Raw genomic sequence first — 18469 nt, 5'->3', positions numbered from 1 at the left:
AGGTCCAGATTTATGGATGTGCCCAAAGAACACACAGCAGAACTCAGGAGGAGATGGGGTCAAATCTGGTCTTTGTGCTTCTCAGAGACTAGCCTCGATGTGCCTCAGTCCAGTCCCTTGGTTTTAGTGAGAGCAGCCCAAAGTTCTAACTTATGTGGATTGCCAGCAGCTCTACAGGGGTGATAATGGTATCTGGGAATCATTGGGGTGCAGAGAAGCCTGAACCACACTCCCTGTCCTGTAAAATGGTGTTTCTGTGGTGGTAGGGTTCAGCTGGTAATAATTAATCCAGCTCCCCAACTCAGTCTTTCCAGAATTCTAATATCCGGTATTAAATTTCATGTCACTGACTCAGTCTTGCAAAGCTTATTGTACCTTATGACCAGGGTTGTCCCTAGGGGGGTTTAGGGCCCAGAGCAGAAGTGACGAATCCGTCACTTCCGGGACCGACCACATCAGCTAATTGCACCGGACCACGGGGCCTCTCAAAGCGCGGGGTCCGGAACGACTGCCCCAATTTGCCATACCCAAGGGACGGCTCTGCTTATGACAATAGTGTTCAAATCATCGTAGCCAGATGTGGTTTACAAATCAATAAAACCCAGTTAGATGCAGGGCCGGCTCCAGACCCCAGCGCGCCAAGCGCGCGCATGGGGCAGCATTTTGCCGGCAGGGCAGCAGGCGGCTCCGGCGGACCTTCCGCAGTCATGCCTGCGGGAGGTCCGCCAGAGCCGCGGGACCAGCGGACCTCCCGCAGGCACGACTGCAAGAGGTCCCCCGGATCCGCGGGACCGGCGACCGGCAGCGCGCCCCCGTGGCGTGCGGCCATGCTTGGGGCGGCCGGATTCCTAGAGCCGACCCTGGTTAGATGTCTTGAATTTTGCTAGAAACAGATTGTATTTTGTTTTGTAATCAATTTAAAACATTACTGAAGAATGTTTAATCTTTTTAAAATGCTGAATATAAATAACCTCTGAGCTTGGGATTTGTATCAATGATGTTTTACGTGAATAACTTAAAGATGCTTGCATCCGAAGAAGTGGGTATTCACCCACGAAAGCTCATGCTGCAAAACGTCTGTTAGTCTATAAGGTGCCACAGGATTCTTTGCTGCTTCTAAAGATGTTGAGGTCTTTAAAAAAGCACTCTTGTCATACCTAATCAGATAACTTATTGTAATTTTGTGCTATTTACTTTTGAGGGTTAGAACAGTTGATATTGGGTGTAACAGTTACTAATAGGAAAATACAGCAAACAAGAATGTTTCACCACTAACGCTGACATGAGATCTGTTTTTGTGCACATGCCACCTTGGTAACTTGCAATAATTCTTTTAAAATTATGAGTCTCCATAATGATATATTTTTCTACTAAAACAGACAATAGAGTGCAAAACTTAAAATATTGTTATTCCACTTAAAATTGTGTAAACCTAATCATATGTATATTGCCTGCTGACCAGTTTGGGAACCCCTGCCAGCCTGTGGTCCAAATCCAAAAACACAAGGATCTACCCTTAATCGTCCCTTCACACCCCACCTATACCCTGTATAGGTGACCTATACCCTGTATAGGTCACAACAATGGATCATCATTCAGCTATATGAACCAAGAGGTAGATTACCAGATGGATACAAACACACACAAACCAGCCCCCCAAATTCTCAGCTTGCCCCCAGTTCTCTTGTCTGGGGGTAGACATGCTTAAAGCACACCTACCAGATCAGGCTCCACAGGCCAAGATAGACGGGAGTTTGAGACGTCTGTCAGGGAATAGGCATGAGCAATAGCTCCAAGTAGCTCATTAGCTGTGGGGTAGCATCAGGACTTAGATGTTTTTGTGCATTCCTATCAGTGGAAACTTTGCCACCAATAAAGGTTAGGTGGCAGCTGAGCAGCAATTTTGAGAATGTCTGTGGCGCCTAAATGTTAGACTTACATACCTTGTGAATCTGGCCCCGTCTCTCCCCTATGTAATCCTGGGCACCTAACTTGGAGCTAACAATTCCATTAAGAAGCAGGGGACGTAGGAGTTAGATATTGCAATGCTGAGCTGTGCAATACTTAAAGTCCCCATGTGAAACTAACCCCAGGAACTTAGCAGGATTCATAGAAATGTCCAGTTATAACTAAAAATTTAAAAAATAACACCATATAAGCCTTCATGCTTCAAGGCTTAAACCAGCCTCTTAACCATTTGGGTTAAGAGGAGATTTTTCCTTTGAGCAAGTTATTCTAGAACTGAATACTGTAGGAGTTCTTGCCCCTTCTTCTGAAGCAGCTGGTAATAGCTTCAGTTGGAGACAAAATACTGGACTGGTTGTACCATTGGTCTTATTCAGTATTCCCACATTCCTTGATGTGAAGAATTCACTTTGGTGGTAACTTCAGATATAAATCTCCTAGCTAGCCAATGCTCAGAGTTTTTAATAACTTTGTTACTAATAATTTAAGGGTACTATAAACACAGACTTAATCTGTTTTATTTGTGTGTTGTCTGAGATTGTGTACATAGAGAAAATTCTAACTAGTTGTGATTATGGTTTTCAGTGTTTGTTTATAATGGTTGTATGTTTTACCCCGGAAGCATGATAAAATAAACTTCTAAAACAGCCCTCAGTAGACACTTGGTAAGGATAGCAATGTTCCACAAAATTAAACACCAAAAATTGAGTTTTATCTGTGTCATAATAAGGTATCAAAACTTTTAAATAGTTCCTCTTTCTTATTTTGTGGAGCAAGCATTTTGTTAATGTGGCATAATATAGTAGATAACAAATGAGGTTCCAACACTAAGTCTAGTATAGATAGGCTGATTTGTGGATCTGGCTGATCTCTACTGGATACAGGACCCAGAGGAGTAGAAAACAAAGACTGCTTTATGCTTTGCCCTCCACCTTATCCTGAGTTTAGCTGAGGGCCAGCACAAGTTATTTTAGCCTCAAAGCAGTTCTAATTTGCACAAGATGGTAATAATCCCCAGGGTCTATTTCAAATAGGAACTGACAGAGCACAAAGGCATTCTATCCGTCCTTATGTTAGGGCAATGCAGGAGGAATCCTCAATTGACAGCTTCATGGCCCCTCTGCAGGATCTGCCCTTTAAACAGAAAGGAGAAACTCTCGCCTCTCTGCAGGTTTAGGACTGTGAACTATGGCTGTGGTAAGTAAAGTCAGGTTTCAAGCCTGCATCAGAGGTGTGAACATGGAGACACCCAGCTGATGGATGAGGGAGTGTGTTTTGGGGGGCCATATATATAAGGTAAGACCATATGCAGGATGTGGCCACTGGCAGGATGGGCCAAGCCATTCATGAACTTGTGATCAGACATTTCTGTGTAACTCTCCAAGGCCATATATTGATTAATGGAACTTCCCATTATGTTTTTATAATAAATAGTAGAATCATTAGATTCAGAATTTTCAAGAATCAAAGTTTGGGAGTATTATGATTGTTTATTGCATAACTAAAAGACAACAACCTCTCGAACAGGTTAAGGTAGGCAATTGTGTAGTTACTATGATTGTTCAAGGACACACATGCAAATACATGTGATTAGCATATGTCTTCACAATTATGCAATTCATATGCACATTTGTCATAATTGTGAGCATGAATTGTTGGACAGCTCGCTCATAATTGTCATAACCTGAAAGATTTTTAAATAAAACATTGAAAGTGTGAGATTGCATTGCTGGAGGGTAGTTCACTCACTTCACATGCAGTAGGATTCTATGCCACCGGTTGTGCAACTGGTTGAAATAGCTGGTTACAGCTGCGCCTCATTTAAAGCACAAACAGGATGGGAATCATAAAGAGAACTATTTAGTACAGCTATAGTCAAAATTCTCAGAACGATACAAGTCAGGCTTATTTCCGTTATTGTTAAAAATCTGTCGGAAGGAAGAGTGCCAATGGTGTGAGTCATACAATATGTACATTTTGTTACAAATTCTGAGTCATTTTTAAATTGAAATTATGCATCATTCATGAGCAGAAAAACATTTAAGACAGTTGTGTATCGCCTACTTCTGACATTCTGGTTATCTGCAAAATGTAAAAAAAATATGATTGTACCTGTATAACATGGCATCTCATTTAATCATGGGTGGTTTAAATATGTTAAAGCAGAAGAGGATTCTGCAGACTGCATGTCAAAGAGCTAGGGGCATGCAACACTTGTGAAGGGGGTCAGAGGTGGCCAAAGAAGTATCCTTTGACTTTTGGGATGTTGTAGGATTCTAGGATGGGAAGAGATCTGATTGAAAAATAATCCTTTTCACTCATATTGCACTTTCCAGGCAAAGGTCTCAGCATACTTCACACACATCAATTACTGTAGCCTCACAATACCTCTGTGAGGTAAGCATTCTGCCCATTTTACAAGTGAGGAAATGACACTCCAGAGAGGTGGGGAAAGTCACTCAAGAAGTCTGTGACAGAGCTGAGAACAAAAACCATGTCTCCTGACTCCTGGTCCTGTGCCTTAGTCACCAGATCATTCTACCTAATCAAGACTGTAATCTCTAATTTAAACTATTTGCTCTTTGAGGCAGAAACAGTGCTTTTACAGGTGGGTTTGTTTGGTTGTGGGGGGGCGGGGTTTGTGAGGTACCTACTCCTAGCATATTTTGGGGGAGCACCCAAAGAATTGGAACTAGAAGTCCAACCTCTGTTGGGACATTCTGCTGGGTTTTTAAACTTCAGACAGTGAGGCTGAAGTATTTGCTTGTGGCACTCTGAACTCATTGAGTAGAACTGGAGCTAGTAGTAAATCCTTAATACCTTCATGGGCCCCTTACGGTTTGAGATTAACTAGAAGGTGACCTAAAGCCAATTTCTGTCTTTACATACTATTGAACAATTTCCATTAGCTTATTTGATTTTATTTTACCTACATTTCTGTGATACTCATCACAATTGGATCTAAACGTCAGTGAAAATTTCCTACAATTATAGATATGGTGGTCGAATTTAGCCCCTAGCTGGAAAGTCTGCTGTTGAGTAACAGCAGAGAAACCAAGTTTCCTAAAGCTTTAACAATCAGCTTGAGACTGGATGATGAAAGGAAGAGAGTATTAGTATACATAAGTCACATGACACTGATTTCTACCGCAGTCAGATATGGGCTGTGAGGTGACATCCATTATGATTTTCTCTGTGGATTTTATGCTGTTTGTGGAGCTGTGCAGGTGGAGCTGTGCAGGTCACAGAACCATTACTTGTGCCCCTGTCAGTTCTGCAGTCCACCTACAACGCTCCCTACATGACGCTGCAGAATGGAGCATTCTATAGTACGTGGGTCCATATGGCTCCTTTCCACGTCCCTTCTACATTTTGGCTTTGCGGTATTAACAGAATCATGGCAATTCCATTGCACTTTGGCCGTTTTGCTGCCAGAAGAGGGAAAGGGACAGGATTTCATCCAGTATACGCAGGTGAAGTAAAGGCTTCTGATTGCATAGTAGCTCTGACCTGGCAAATCCACTTATTTGCAAGTCCTGACTCTTGTCTGAGCAGAGACTGACAGTCATGCTACTTTTTTTGTGGTTTGGTGATGTGCATAAAAGGGATCTAAAAAGGAGACCACTGTCCTTTTCATTTGTGTCCTAAGGCAGCATTCAAGATACGGTCTTTATGGGTGGAAAGTGAGAACAACACTAATAACCTCTGTTGGTTAAACTTTTTTCCATACCTCAATATTTGTTTTATTTAGCATTGTAACAGTAAACAAAAAAAATGGTGTGACAAATTCTACCTTGGCTTACGCCCACATAATTGACTACACTCTGAGTCCTAGAATGTAAGTGAGGGTAGAATTTTGTCTATGTGTTGAAAACTACAATTATAGAGAAAAATGTATGTGTTAGAGGGGAAAAACCCAAGATGTTTTACTAAAAAAACCATCAGGACATCACAGCATTAGCATCTGAAAGCAACTTGCAAAGAAAAATGTTGCCGTTTTTTGTTTTTGTTGATCAATGAACTATGATTATTCCACTGCAGAAATATTGATAGACAAATATCCTGTTAGTAGAACCAGCTTTCACTCTTCATTAGCTGAATAGAGAAAGTAATTCTAGATAGAGTTCTGTTCACTTGAAAAAATTACTTTCCACTGTGTTCTCGCAGTGTATGAAAATGAGTATGTTCAACCCTGACAATAATTATTTAATTCTAGGAAAAAACAGGAATTTATACAGTTCGAGTAACAGCTGCATTTTCAGCTTGTGATTAAACACATCCAGTGGGGTCCATAGGAGCTTTTAGTGAAGCTGATGGAAGACCACTGACAACACTAAGTCAGAGGCCAATTACTCACCCCCTTTCATACTGATTGTAAGAAAGGCACCCAAAGATTTGTTTGCTGAAATGATGCATTGCTACAAAGTCACTTATTTTTTCAGTAGTTAAATGCTTATCAGATAAACTAAGCCATTAAAACCATATTCTCCAAAATGACCTCTCTGTTGATCTGTGGTATTCATGATGTGCCCATTGTATTACTTCCAGGCAAATAAATTTGCATTCACAATTATTTGTGGGCTCAAATAATAGAATTTTGTCATTTAACCATTTGTTTTCTTGGTAGAAACAACATTTGCAGATGGAAATAACAGAGATCGCTTAATGAATACATGTTCTGGTCATTCCCTCTGAAGCACCTGGGATTGGCCACTGTTGGAAGACAGGGTACTAGGCTAGCTGGACCATTGGTCTGACCCAGTATGGCCATTCTATTCTTAGATGTCTCACTAGAAATGGTAGTTGTGTAAAGTCTGTGATTTGCATGTGCATATTATTGTGTGTGGAAGGTTGTGGAGGCAAATGAGTTAGAATACAAAACTGGGTGTAGGGAGGAACAGTGCAAATTGATTCTTCTACTATGCTAACCTTTTTTGTAGGAAGGATGCATATTAATGGAAAACTGCCATTTAGGTACACCCCTGCACTGGGGATGGTACAGAGCCGGTAGATACAGAGCTGCAGGCTAATGAGATGGGGAAAACATTGCTGTCTCTGTGTAGGCCCTCTGCACAAGAGTGAATTTCACCATAGGCAAATAAGACTAAGGGCTTATCTACATGGGAATTTTAAACTGGATCAAACTGAGTTAATCTGGTTTGAAAACACTTGCGCATACACAGTGCAACCCATCATTACGCACTAACTCCACATTTATCAGGAGCTGTGGAGTCCAAATTCAAATGGTTTCAAATGGAATTAGTTCAGTCTTTTGTGCGTGCACGCAATTGCTGCACAACACTTTCTGCATGCTTCCAACAGTTATCTCACAATGCTGTGCAGGTCAACCATTACATACCTGTTTGTTTACTTGTGTGCCCTTTCTGCCCCAGTGTCAATTTTCCAGGATGACCCTTCCACCCTTTAAAGGGTGGTGCAGAGCCAGATTTTGCCTAAATGCTCCTGGATCCCAGTGTATCATTATTCCGGTGATACAACTGCAGTAGCCCTCCTGAAGCTCCCAGTACCTGCATAGTATTCATGCCTCGTGCAGCTGCCTGGAGTCATCCTGAGACCCCAGATCTCATTGCTATCTGGGGAGAAGCATTTATTCAGGAAGATCTTGTGACCAGCCACAGGAATAAAACCTTTTTGTGGTTAATGACCAGGACGCCACCTAGTGCCAGATAAAGAGCAAGCTGCTCAGGAGAAAGTGAACTGAAATGAGGAATAAAAGAAGACCGTCCAGAAGAGCACATGCGACTTGTCCGTTTTTGGATGAACTGGACTGGATTCTACACAATTACAGTATGCCCCGTTCAAGACACTATTTGGAGACTGCTGCCCACGCTCTCCCTTACACTCAAGATCAGGCTAGCTAGACCCATCAGCAGATGAGCAGGAGGATCCCAGAGAGGATCCCTTTTTGAGACTCAGCTGATGACAGCCAGCTGGAAAGTCAGCTCCAGTCCTGCCCTCTTACAATGGACCCCAATTTCTGCCCTATGTTGCTGAGCCCAAGTCTCACCATAAACCCAGGCCTGGACCAAAGAGTCAAATCCCCTGGAAGGAACTTGGGCACATAATAAAATGTAAGACAAGTACTTATTTATTGGTGGTGGATGTCAGCTACGAGCCCCCTACTCCCTCCCACCCGTCCCCCTTTTGCTGCTCCAGAAAGATGTCCGCCAGGATGGTGCAGTCGCAATCTGTACCCATCCCCCTCCTGCAGCAGATTTGAATAATGAAAGCATTCATGTATGCAAAATTCAACAGTTTAGATAGTGCTTATAGGTAAAGAAATGTGGTTAGTTTCCATAAGATGTAAGTGCACACTGTGTGCCAGGTTAAGGCACAAACAGTAATGCTGCCCATTGAAGTAAATGGCTGTAACATGCATTGTAGTTGACAGTGTCATTTTAGCTGTCAGTCAAAGAGCTCTGTGTGGCTCAAAAGCTTGTCTCTCTTACCAACAGATGTTGGTCCCATAAAAAGTATTACCCCACACACCATGCTCCCCGCTATATCTTGCAAAGGCCTTCCACTCCTGCAGTGCTTCTGGGGAGACCATCCTGGTGAATAACTTCAAAGAATATCTCAGGGGTCTCCCCTTTGCCTTTCTGAGTAAGACCATTCTTTGCCTCCTAATCATCCACCTCAGTGTAATGTCATGGATAGCGAGGACCACCCAAAGGGGATGAAGAGGGGATTACTGTCCAGCTTGCCCCCACGTCCCTTCACATGCTCTTTACACCTCCAACGCCATAGAAGTGCCTCCAGAGCACAAACAAAACTGCAAAAACAAACTTGGAACATGGCTCCAGCCACCTCACCCTGCCCCACCCCTAACAGCATGAAAACAGATTAAGTAGACTGAGATCCAGGTGCACCCACCACTTTCTGTGCATGCAGACCACTTTTACCATCTCTGAGGTTCCCCCAAAGAATGGGAAGAGCCTCAGGGAGGTAAAGTCAGATATACATAATGAAAAAAGCTATCATGACATGTCTGGGATAGGAACAATAAACAACTGTTGTTTGCCCCCTACTCCCACAGCCACAGCACCTGCAACAGCCAGACCCATCAAGAACAGAGTCTTCCTGTACTGCTGACAGGCTGGCCAAGCTGATTGGGAGAAAAAGGAAGACTCGGGATGAGATCTTTGCAGAATTCATGGCAAAGTCACATGGAAAGGAAAACCAGGCTGGCTGAGAGGTGGAGGCTGAACATGGGGACACAGAGAGAGAGAAAGAGATGTGGCTCTCCCAGGAGATCCTGGGAGTATCTGCCATCAGTATTGCAGTGGCCAGGGAAAGCATGGTTGTGGCCAAGGACGACATCACCATGGTGAAGGAGAGCATGAAAAAAGACAGGAAGATGCAGAGGGGCTGCAGAGGCGTTCAGAGTTCATGGCCACTATCCCAGGCCAGAATCCCCTCCTGCAAAACATGTGCCTGCTAGGTCAGCAGGCCCTGCTGTCCTGTAATTTGGGATCTCGCCATTTTCTTCAGCTCCTGGACAAGGCTGGCTACTGGGACCAGCAACAACTCCTAACCTCTGCATCCCACAGCAGTACTCTCAGTGGCTCCCATTCACCTCTGAGATCCAACCTCTGGGCAGTGACAACACTTGCACCTGGGAGTCCAGTTCTTTTGAGCCCTGCAGTGCCCCTGAGAATTTTGAGCCATAGCACTCAACCCATGGTGACAAGAAGAGCCAGAGGCAAGGTGTATGCAAACCCCCCTTCCCTAAATTGTTATATTTGAAATGTTCTTATTGTTTCACTTTGAGTTTTGTTTGCACTGTTGCAGTAATTAAAGGTTTGTGTATAGTTGGTTATTTAAGAAAATTGGTTGGTTAAATGTATTTCCAAATACAAACATTGGTTTCACTTAAACTTTATTATCGATTTTTGTGTTGTTCTTTCATAGATTCATAGATTGTAGGACTGGAAGGGATCTTGAGAGGTCATTGAGTCCAGTCCCCTGCTCTCATGTCAGGACCAAATACTGTCTAGACCATCTCTGATAGACATTTATCTAACCTACTCTTAAATATCTCCAGAGATGGAGATTCCGCAACCTCCCGAGGCAGTTTATTCCAGTGCTTAACCACCCTGACAGTTGGGAAGTTTTTCCTAATGTCCAACCTAAACCTCCCTTGCTGCAGTTTAAGCCCATTGCTTCTTGCTCTATCCTTAGAGGCTAAGGTGAACAAGTTTTCTCCTTTCATAATACAACTGTTTACAGGACATCCATTATGAGTCTTCATTAGCATTTAACTGAGAAAATCATTTAACTAAAAACAGAACTCCTCGAGTCTTACAAAAGCACATGGGTAATGTTAAACTTCATTCCCCCCCCCCAGTAAACCAGTGCTTACATCTGCATCCCAACACATACCATATGGGCTGACGTGTTCAGGCATGTGTCTCAAGGACAAATAAAAGATATCCCTGACAGCATTCCCTTAGTCGTTTGTGTTTTCTGTGGGACACCTTGCTGGCTGCTTGAACCTCCAAGCAAATCTTCACATCTCAGCCTCTCACCCATTAATAATGCTTTCACCCTTGCTCTCACAAATATGGTGCAAAACGTGCAGTTACAATGGCTGGAACATTTTTTTCTGCTGCTTCCATAAACAGGACCCTCTGTCTGTCAAAAGCCAAACGCACACTCGACTACCATTGTGCAACTACTTGGGTGATCGTTAAAATTTTTCTTCCTTCTGTCCATGTCTGTCTATGACTTCATTAACCAGGGAATCAGGAGTAAGCTGGGTCTTCCAAAATAAATGGACCAACCTCCACACCATTAATGTCCACAAGGGTCCTGGGGCTAAACAGTCCTCTTCCCATTATTTTAAATAGCACTACATTTTTTTTTGAAAGATCCTAGCATCATGGACCTTCTCAGACCACCATTTAGGTCTGTAAATTTGCCACAGTGTTCCACTGGTCCTTTCAGCACCGTGGAAAGGCTGATATGTTGTTAACTTAACTGTCCTGGCTTATCAATAAATAAATTAAGTGAAAACATCAGATCAGAGACATACCCGTTCCAAATTCCTTCCCTTTCACAAATAAATCCCTGGGGTCTTACAAAGATCACATGCCATCTTTGAGCTCAGTGATGTGGGGAATTTTACCGCTTGAATATGACCTAAACAGAAAGTTGTCATTTTTGGAACAAAAAATATTGTAATAATAGAGTGCTGGGGGGATTCAGTGTCATATGAGATTACTATACATGAAAGCAGAGTTTTGGCTGCTGCCTTGGTATTACAAGCACTTGGTAATAGAAAAATCATGCTACCATACAAGGCTCATGGGATGATCAGCATACAACACTTTACTGCAATCCCTACTGGAACTCTGCCATCAACCACTGAAAAAGACCCATTATGCCTTGTTACCCATGGGAGCAAATGTCTAGCTCCCCCAGTGAGGCGGTCAGAGAAACAAGAAAAAACCATAGCTTAGAATAATAGTGATACATTCCCTCTTCTTTTGTGTTTTTAAAAGGCAAGAAGTGAAGAGGGAGGGGAAAGTCATATTTTATTGCTTGAGCTCCAATGCAGTCTATGACTTTAGTACATTAATAATGCAGATGAAGCTATATGTAAAGCAGAGCATCAAACTCTGTGAGCCATAAGTATGGTACTGTCCAGTGAGCAACAGGCTTTTGTGCGCTTTGTTTCCATTCTGTATTTGTACATGAAAATTAAAGGAAAATATCTGGAAAATAAATCTATAGCTTCTGTCCAGAGTGTCCCCAAATCACATATTCTGAGTAATGCTTACTCACAGGAGTTCATATCTCCACTGGCCCACTGTGATCAAGTCAGATGCAGGGTTGAGGCTGTACAAATTTTAGTAGATTGTTATTTTACTTGAAGCTCTTCTGTTTCTTTTAATCTCTTCAGCAAGACGTTGGCGGGATTAAACTGTAGAAGATCGGCAATGGATTTTTTTTCTTTGTGTTAAGCATTCATTGCACATTACCAGCATAAGGAGCCAGAGTCTCAGTTACTCTGCATCCTCTGTGGTCATTTACACCAGTGCAAGGTGAGTGCAAAGTGGATGTGAATCGTTGCCATTCTGATTGTACTCATTTTGCTCTAACGTAAACAGTCAGGGCAATTAAGAATCAGGCCTAGGTTTTCAGCATGAATTACATGCTACCACTGCCTTGCACCTTGTGTAGTCATTTACACCTTGTCAAAGTGATGTGTAATGCTACCATTATGATTTGGTACTGTTTTCTGCCCATTTTGCAGAGATGTAATTGTGCAGGGCAGTGGAGAATCAGGCATACTTAATATATACAATCTGTAAAAAATAATGTGCAAGTCCCATGTACATCTATACTTTTTCTAGTTAAATAGCTGAAAGGCTGATTAGGCCTCAACTGGAGTATTGTGTCCAGTTCTGGGTGCCACATTTCAGGAAAGATGTGGACAAATTGGAGAAAGTCCATAGAAGAGCAACAAAAATGATTTAAAGTTCTAGAAAACATGACCTACGAGGTAAGATTTTAAAAATTGGGTTTGTTTAGTCTGGAGAAGAGAAGATTTAGGCCTGGTCTACACTAGTTATTTCAGAATTGGCCGAGTTAATTCGAAAAAAAATGATTCCATCCACGTGACCAAACTGGCTTTTTTGATTTAAAGGGCTCTTTAAATCAATTTCTGTACTCCCACTCGACAAGTGGAGTAACACTTAAATCGAGATCGCAATCCCGGGTTAAAGGTATTGTAGACGCAATTCAACGTTATTGGCCTCCGGGAGCTATCCCAGAATGCTCCCTTGTGACCGCTCTGGACAACACTCTCAACTCCGATGCACTAGCCAGGTGGGCAGGAAAAGCCCCGGGAACTTTTGAATTTCATTTCCTATTTGGTCACCATCAGCACAGGTGACCGTCAGCACAGTCCACCATCACAGGCGACCATGCAGCGTCCACCATCACAAGAGATCACGCAGTCCCGGATTTGCAGACGAGCTCCAGCATGGTCCGAACGGGAGGTACTGGATCTCATCACATGTTGAGGAGATGAGTCTGTTATGGCAGAACTACGTTCCAAAAAAAAGGAACGCAAATACGTACACTAAAGTCTCCAGGGCCATGATGGAAAGAGGCTACTCCAGTGACACAGAGCAGTGTCGTACAAAAATCAAGGAGCTCAGGCAAGCATACCAAAAAGCCAGGGAGGCAAATGGGTGCTCTGGGTCACAGCCCCATACATTCCGCTTCTACCGTGAGCTCCATGCAATTATGGGGGGTGACGCCACCACTATACCATCACTGTCCGTGGACACCTGCAAGAAAGGAGTTGCTCCTTACTACTGTCCAGGGTGCATGTGTACTGCTTCATGAGCCACGGCATTAAGGTGTAGGCTGGGTCCCCGAGGATAACTATTCGCATTTCAACATCCCCAACAGTAATTTTCTGGTCTGGGAAGCAAGTCCCTTCCTGCAGCTGTTCAAACAGACCAGAGTTCCTGAAGATGCGAGCGTCATGCACCTTTCCCGGCCATCCCACATTGATGTCGGTGAAACGTCTCTTGTGATCCACCAGTGCTTGCAGCACCATGGAAAAGTACCCCTTGCTCTTTATGTACTGGCCGCCCCGGTGTGCCGGGGCCAAGATAGGGATATGTGTTCCGTCTATCGCCCCGCCGCAGTTAGGGAACCCCAGCACATTAAAGCCATCCACAATGGTCTGCACATTTCCCAGAGTCACTACCCTTGATAGCAGCTGGTCAATGATTGCGTTGGCTACTTGCAGCACTGCAGCCTCTACAGTAGATTTGCCCACTCCAAACTGATTCCTGATTGACCAGTAGCTGTCGGGCGTTGCAAGCTTCTACAATGCTATGGCCACTCGCTTCTCAACTGTGAGGGCTGCTCTCATTTTGGGTCTTTGTGCTTCAGGGCAGGGGATAGCAAGTCACAAAGTTCCATGAAAGTGGCCCTACGCATACGAAAGTTTCGCAGCCACTGGGAATCATCCCAGACCTGCAACACTATGCGGTCCCACCAGTCTGTGCTTGTTTCCCGGACCCAGAATCGGCGTTCCATGGCATGAACCAGGCCCAATGCCACCATGATCTCCCAATCGCCACATGCCGTGCTTCTAGGAATGTCCGTGTCCATGTCCTCATCAGTATAGTAATTGCGTAGTCGTTGCTTCCTCGCCTGGTTTTGCAGGTACTGCACATAGTGCTGGATAATGTGCGAGGTATTTACAATGGTCAAAACTGCAGTGGATATCTGAGCGGGCTCCGTGCTTGCCGCACTATGGCGCCTGCTTGGGTAATCCTGGAAAAAGGGCGCAAAACGAGCTGTTTGGTTCAAGATGGCCGATAAAAGGCAGTAAATGGTTGTCTTCTGTAGCTTTCACGGAGTCGGGAAGCTCGTTAGAGCTGTAAGAGCGGGAGAACAGAGTTTGCAGCGGAAACGTGAGTAGAATTTGTGGCAGAAGCTGTGTGGCTCTGTTCATGGTAGCCGAAAAAAGGCGGGAAATGGTTAGATGAAAGAGTAGATAGAAAGATGAGAGGACATGCGTGGTGGATTCATAGTACCAAGAGACAGGCGGTGCACCGTGCTGCACCGTCTGCTGTAGCATGGCATCTGCTGTAGCTTTCACGAAGGGAGGAGCGAGTGACGGCACACACCCAGAAACACCCGCGAGAATGTTTTTGCCCCATCATGCACTGGGAGCTTAACCCACAATTCCAATAGGCGGCAGAGACTGCAGGAACTGTGGGATAGCTACCACAGTGCACCGCTCTGACATTCGATGCTAGCCTCGGTACTGTGGACGCACTCCGCCGAATTCACGTGCTTTAGTGGGGACACACAACACTGAATGTATAAAATCGATTCCGAAAATTCAAATAAAATAAGTTTGAATTAATTTTGTACTGGAGATGTACCCTTAGAGGGGACGTAACAGTTTTCAGGTACATAAAAGGTTGTTACAAGGAGGAGGGAGAAAAATGTTTCTTAACCTCTGAAGATAGGACAAGAATCAATGGGCTTAAATTGCAGCAAGGGCGGTTTAGATTGGACATTAGGAAAAACTTTTTAACTATCAGCATGGTTAAGCACTGGAATAAATTACCTAGAGAGGTGGTGGAATCTCCATCATTGGGGATTTTTAAGAGCAAATTGGACAAACACCTGTCAGGGATGGTCTAGGCGAATGAGGGCTGCGGGAAGCGGTAGCCAGTACATCCCTCGGCCCACATCGCTTCCCACAGCCCCCATTGGCCTGGAGCGGCGAACTGCGGCCAGTGGGAGCCGCGATCAGCTGAACCTGCAGACGCGGCAGGTAAATAAACTGGCCCGCCAGGGTGCTTACCCTGCCGGCCGCATGCCAAAAGTTGCTGATCCCTGATCTAGATAATACTTAGTCCTGCCTTGAGTGCAGGGAACTGGACTAGATGGCTAGATTCGAGGTCCCTTCCAGTTCTATGATTCTATGAAAGTGTTGTGTGTGAAATGCCTTGTAAAATTGGGATGATCAAGTTTACCTGGTACTCAGACGCACTGAGGTGCTTTGCAGATAATTAATATGAAGTCAGGAATCTAAACAAGATAGTACACGCAGAGCAGGGAGCATTGATGTTTTTTTTAAAGGGAAGTATTAAGCTCTGATGCTGCAGCCCTTCCTTGTAGGAGTAAAGATTACTTGCATGAATAGTATTTTTGACGTAGATGTGGCAACTGACATGACTAAGGGTCATTCCAGGGCTTGGTTCTTTATTTTGGTGGATTCTGGTTATTTTTAAAGTCTTTTATTATTTCCTGTTATGAACTATTAACAAAAGGCCTAATTGTATCTCCCTGGTCCACTTACAGAGGAGACCCTCTATCTGTGGATCTCTCTCTCTCTCTCTCTCTCTCTCACACACACACACACACACACACACACACACACACAGATGGAAGTAAGGACGCACCCACCTCTACAGGAAAACCTCCTGTGGACTCCATGGACAGGCTACCTTGGGGCAGCTGTTGGCTGTGGGAGCCCTGGAAGGGCAGCACCAATACAGCTGTGATGCCATTCCTTCGGATGACCCTGTGCCAACTGATCCCCTGGGATACACAGGGTTTGGAGTGAGTCCTGTAGCCTGTTTTATGAGGGCAAGTCCAGTCCTTTTCCTTGTGGAATGACTAGCAACAATTCTCGATGAGAAAAACTTCGTAGAGATTTCCTCCTACTTCTCCCACTCCTCTTGGCCCCCGCCATGGATTTTCCACACAAGAGCTGTGAATGGACTAATAGCTATTACACATACTTTTGAATAACCACAAAACCACCTTCTGAAGCATGTTTGCAGCTCTGGTCCACCTCTATGTTCAGACCACATACCTGCATTCCAGCACAGAATTTGGCTCCCTGGAAGAGTTTTGACATGTATTTCATTGCAACCTGGTGCTCACTTCGAGCAAGGAAAATGAGGCAGCTTGAGTGAAATGTCACGTTGAATAAAATGTGATGGTTCGGGGGAGAAGGAGGGTGAGAATTACAATTTGAATTGCCTGAAATGGAGAAAAAAAAAAAAGAAAACCGATCACTTATAAACAAAAAAAAATCTGAGAAATGTAATAAACAAAATTTATAAGTGAGTGGATGGAACAGATTAGACATGCTGCTTTTTTCTCAAATCAAATGTCTTTGGAGGATCCTGTGGAACAATTTAAAATTCAACCAGAGATGTTTCATAAGACATTCTGAATCATTTTTTCTTCTCTTGACTTGATGGTATATAATGATTTTAATCTGTTCTACTTTTCTTTAGTCCCTCTGGCAATCTTCAAACTAAACTGATAAAATTGTGAAGACTACCATTTTCTTTCACCTTCATTTAGCAACATATGCAAATATGCACATGTAATTGCTAAGGATCACAAATGCTTCTAGGCAAAAGTTTTTGAAGAAGCTTTTAAAGTACAGTTTTGCTCTGAAAAATAACAATAAATAATTATAGCTCCTTACTCAACAGATCTGCCCCCTGAGTGCATTCAGCATCAGATCTACTGGCTTCAATGACAAAAATAAGTTTTCGCTACTTTTACCTCTTAGCTGTATTGGCTCCACCAAGCTAACAGAGAAGGAACTGGGCTCTTGTGCATCATCAAGAGAATTGTTTACAAAGTTCCAGTCATCTCTGTGCAACCCCACTGAAGACAATGGATTTGCACATGTGTCAGAGGGCATCATTCGAAGGCAGTAGATTTATGCAGCGGTAACTGAGAGCCCAGTGTGGTCTGCAGACCTTTCATTATTGATGAAGATAAACAAGAAGGAAAGAGACCCACTTTATGCTGAGAGCCCAGGCTGAATTTGCAAGGCTGGCAGTTAGGAAAAACATTATTGTCACTTGTAAACTGAGCACATGTGATACATAAATCATTGACGTACAGGAAACGGAGCCCCACAGGGTCATTTTTACAGAATGGTTTTTCAGACTAGAACTGCACTTTAAGAAGATACCAGGCCAGAATCTTGAAGTCTGTGGACCTATCCTGACTTACACCAGCTAGGAATCTGACCCAATCTCCAAATCAGTTTTAAACTGTTATCAAGTTTCTCCCATTCAAGGTAATATCATAGGGTTGTCAAGCCTTTAGGATTGTTCTGGAGTCTCCAGGAATTAAAGATTAATCTTCAATTAAAGATTATGTCATATGATGAAACCTCCAGGAATATGTCCAACCAAAATTGGCAACCCTATAATATCTCTTCTGAAATAAGAGATTAATTCTATAGCGCTTCAACACTGTTTAAAGGCTGTGTAAGTAAGGCAATATATGTCCCTTATGACACAGGAAGAAGGGAGGAATTAGGTTAGAGCTAGGGCCAGATCATCTGCTGGCATAAATCTATCTAACTTTATTGATTTAATTGGAGCTATGCTGATTCACACCAGCTGCTGCTTGGGCTCAGAGTTCTATCTTAGGGCAGTAGGGGTGGTGTTCGAAAGACCCAGAGAGGTCAGACATGCAGTTAGCCTGGTAACTCTGACACATAACACCTCACAGAATCAGGCTCTAAGAAAATATGTTTTGACAAGAACTAGTTTTTTTTGTCTGGACATAGCAAAAGTGTGTTAAATCCAATCCCTCTATCCCTACCTAGCCTTTAGCAAAAAATTAGGTCCCGTAAACTATGTATCTGTGTATTAAACTGTGTAACTAGGTCCCTAGTCAATTTAGGGACCTTTTAAAGTGAATTTAATTTAGTCCCTATTGAGTAGGAAAAGCATTTTTAAATGGCGTTAGCTGAGTCCATTTTTAAATATGGGTCCGGCTATAATGGGTATTTTCTTAGGGCCAAGCCAGGCAGTCCCCAAACTCCACTCATTTTGAATACAATGGCAATTTTCTGAGTAAGGACTGCTGTATTTGACCCTTACTATGAATAGGACCATAACAAATAAGAAGCCAGCTTATAACTGGATATAAGACTCCCAACACAATGGCCTGT

Source organism: Mauremys reevesii, linkage group 13, assembly GCF_016161935.1.
Source record: "Mauremys reevesii isolate NIE-2019 linkage group 13, ASM1616193v1, whole genome shotgun sequence".
Taxonomy (NCBI): Eukaryota; Metazoa; Chordata; order Testudines; family Geoemydidae; genus Mauremys; species Mauremys reevesii.
This window is presented reverse-complemented; position numbering follows the sequence as displayed.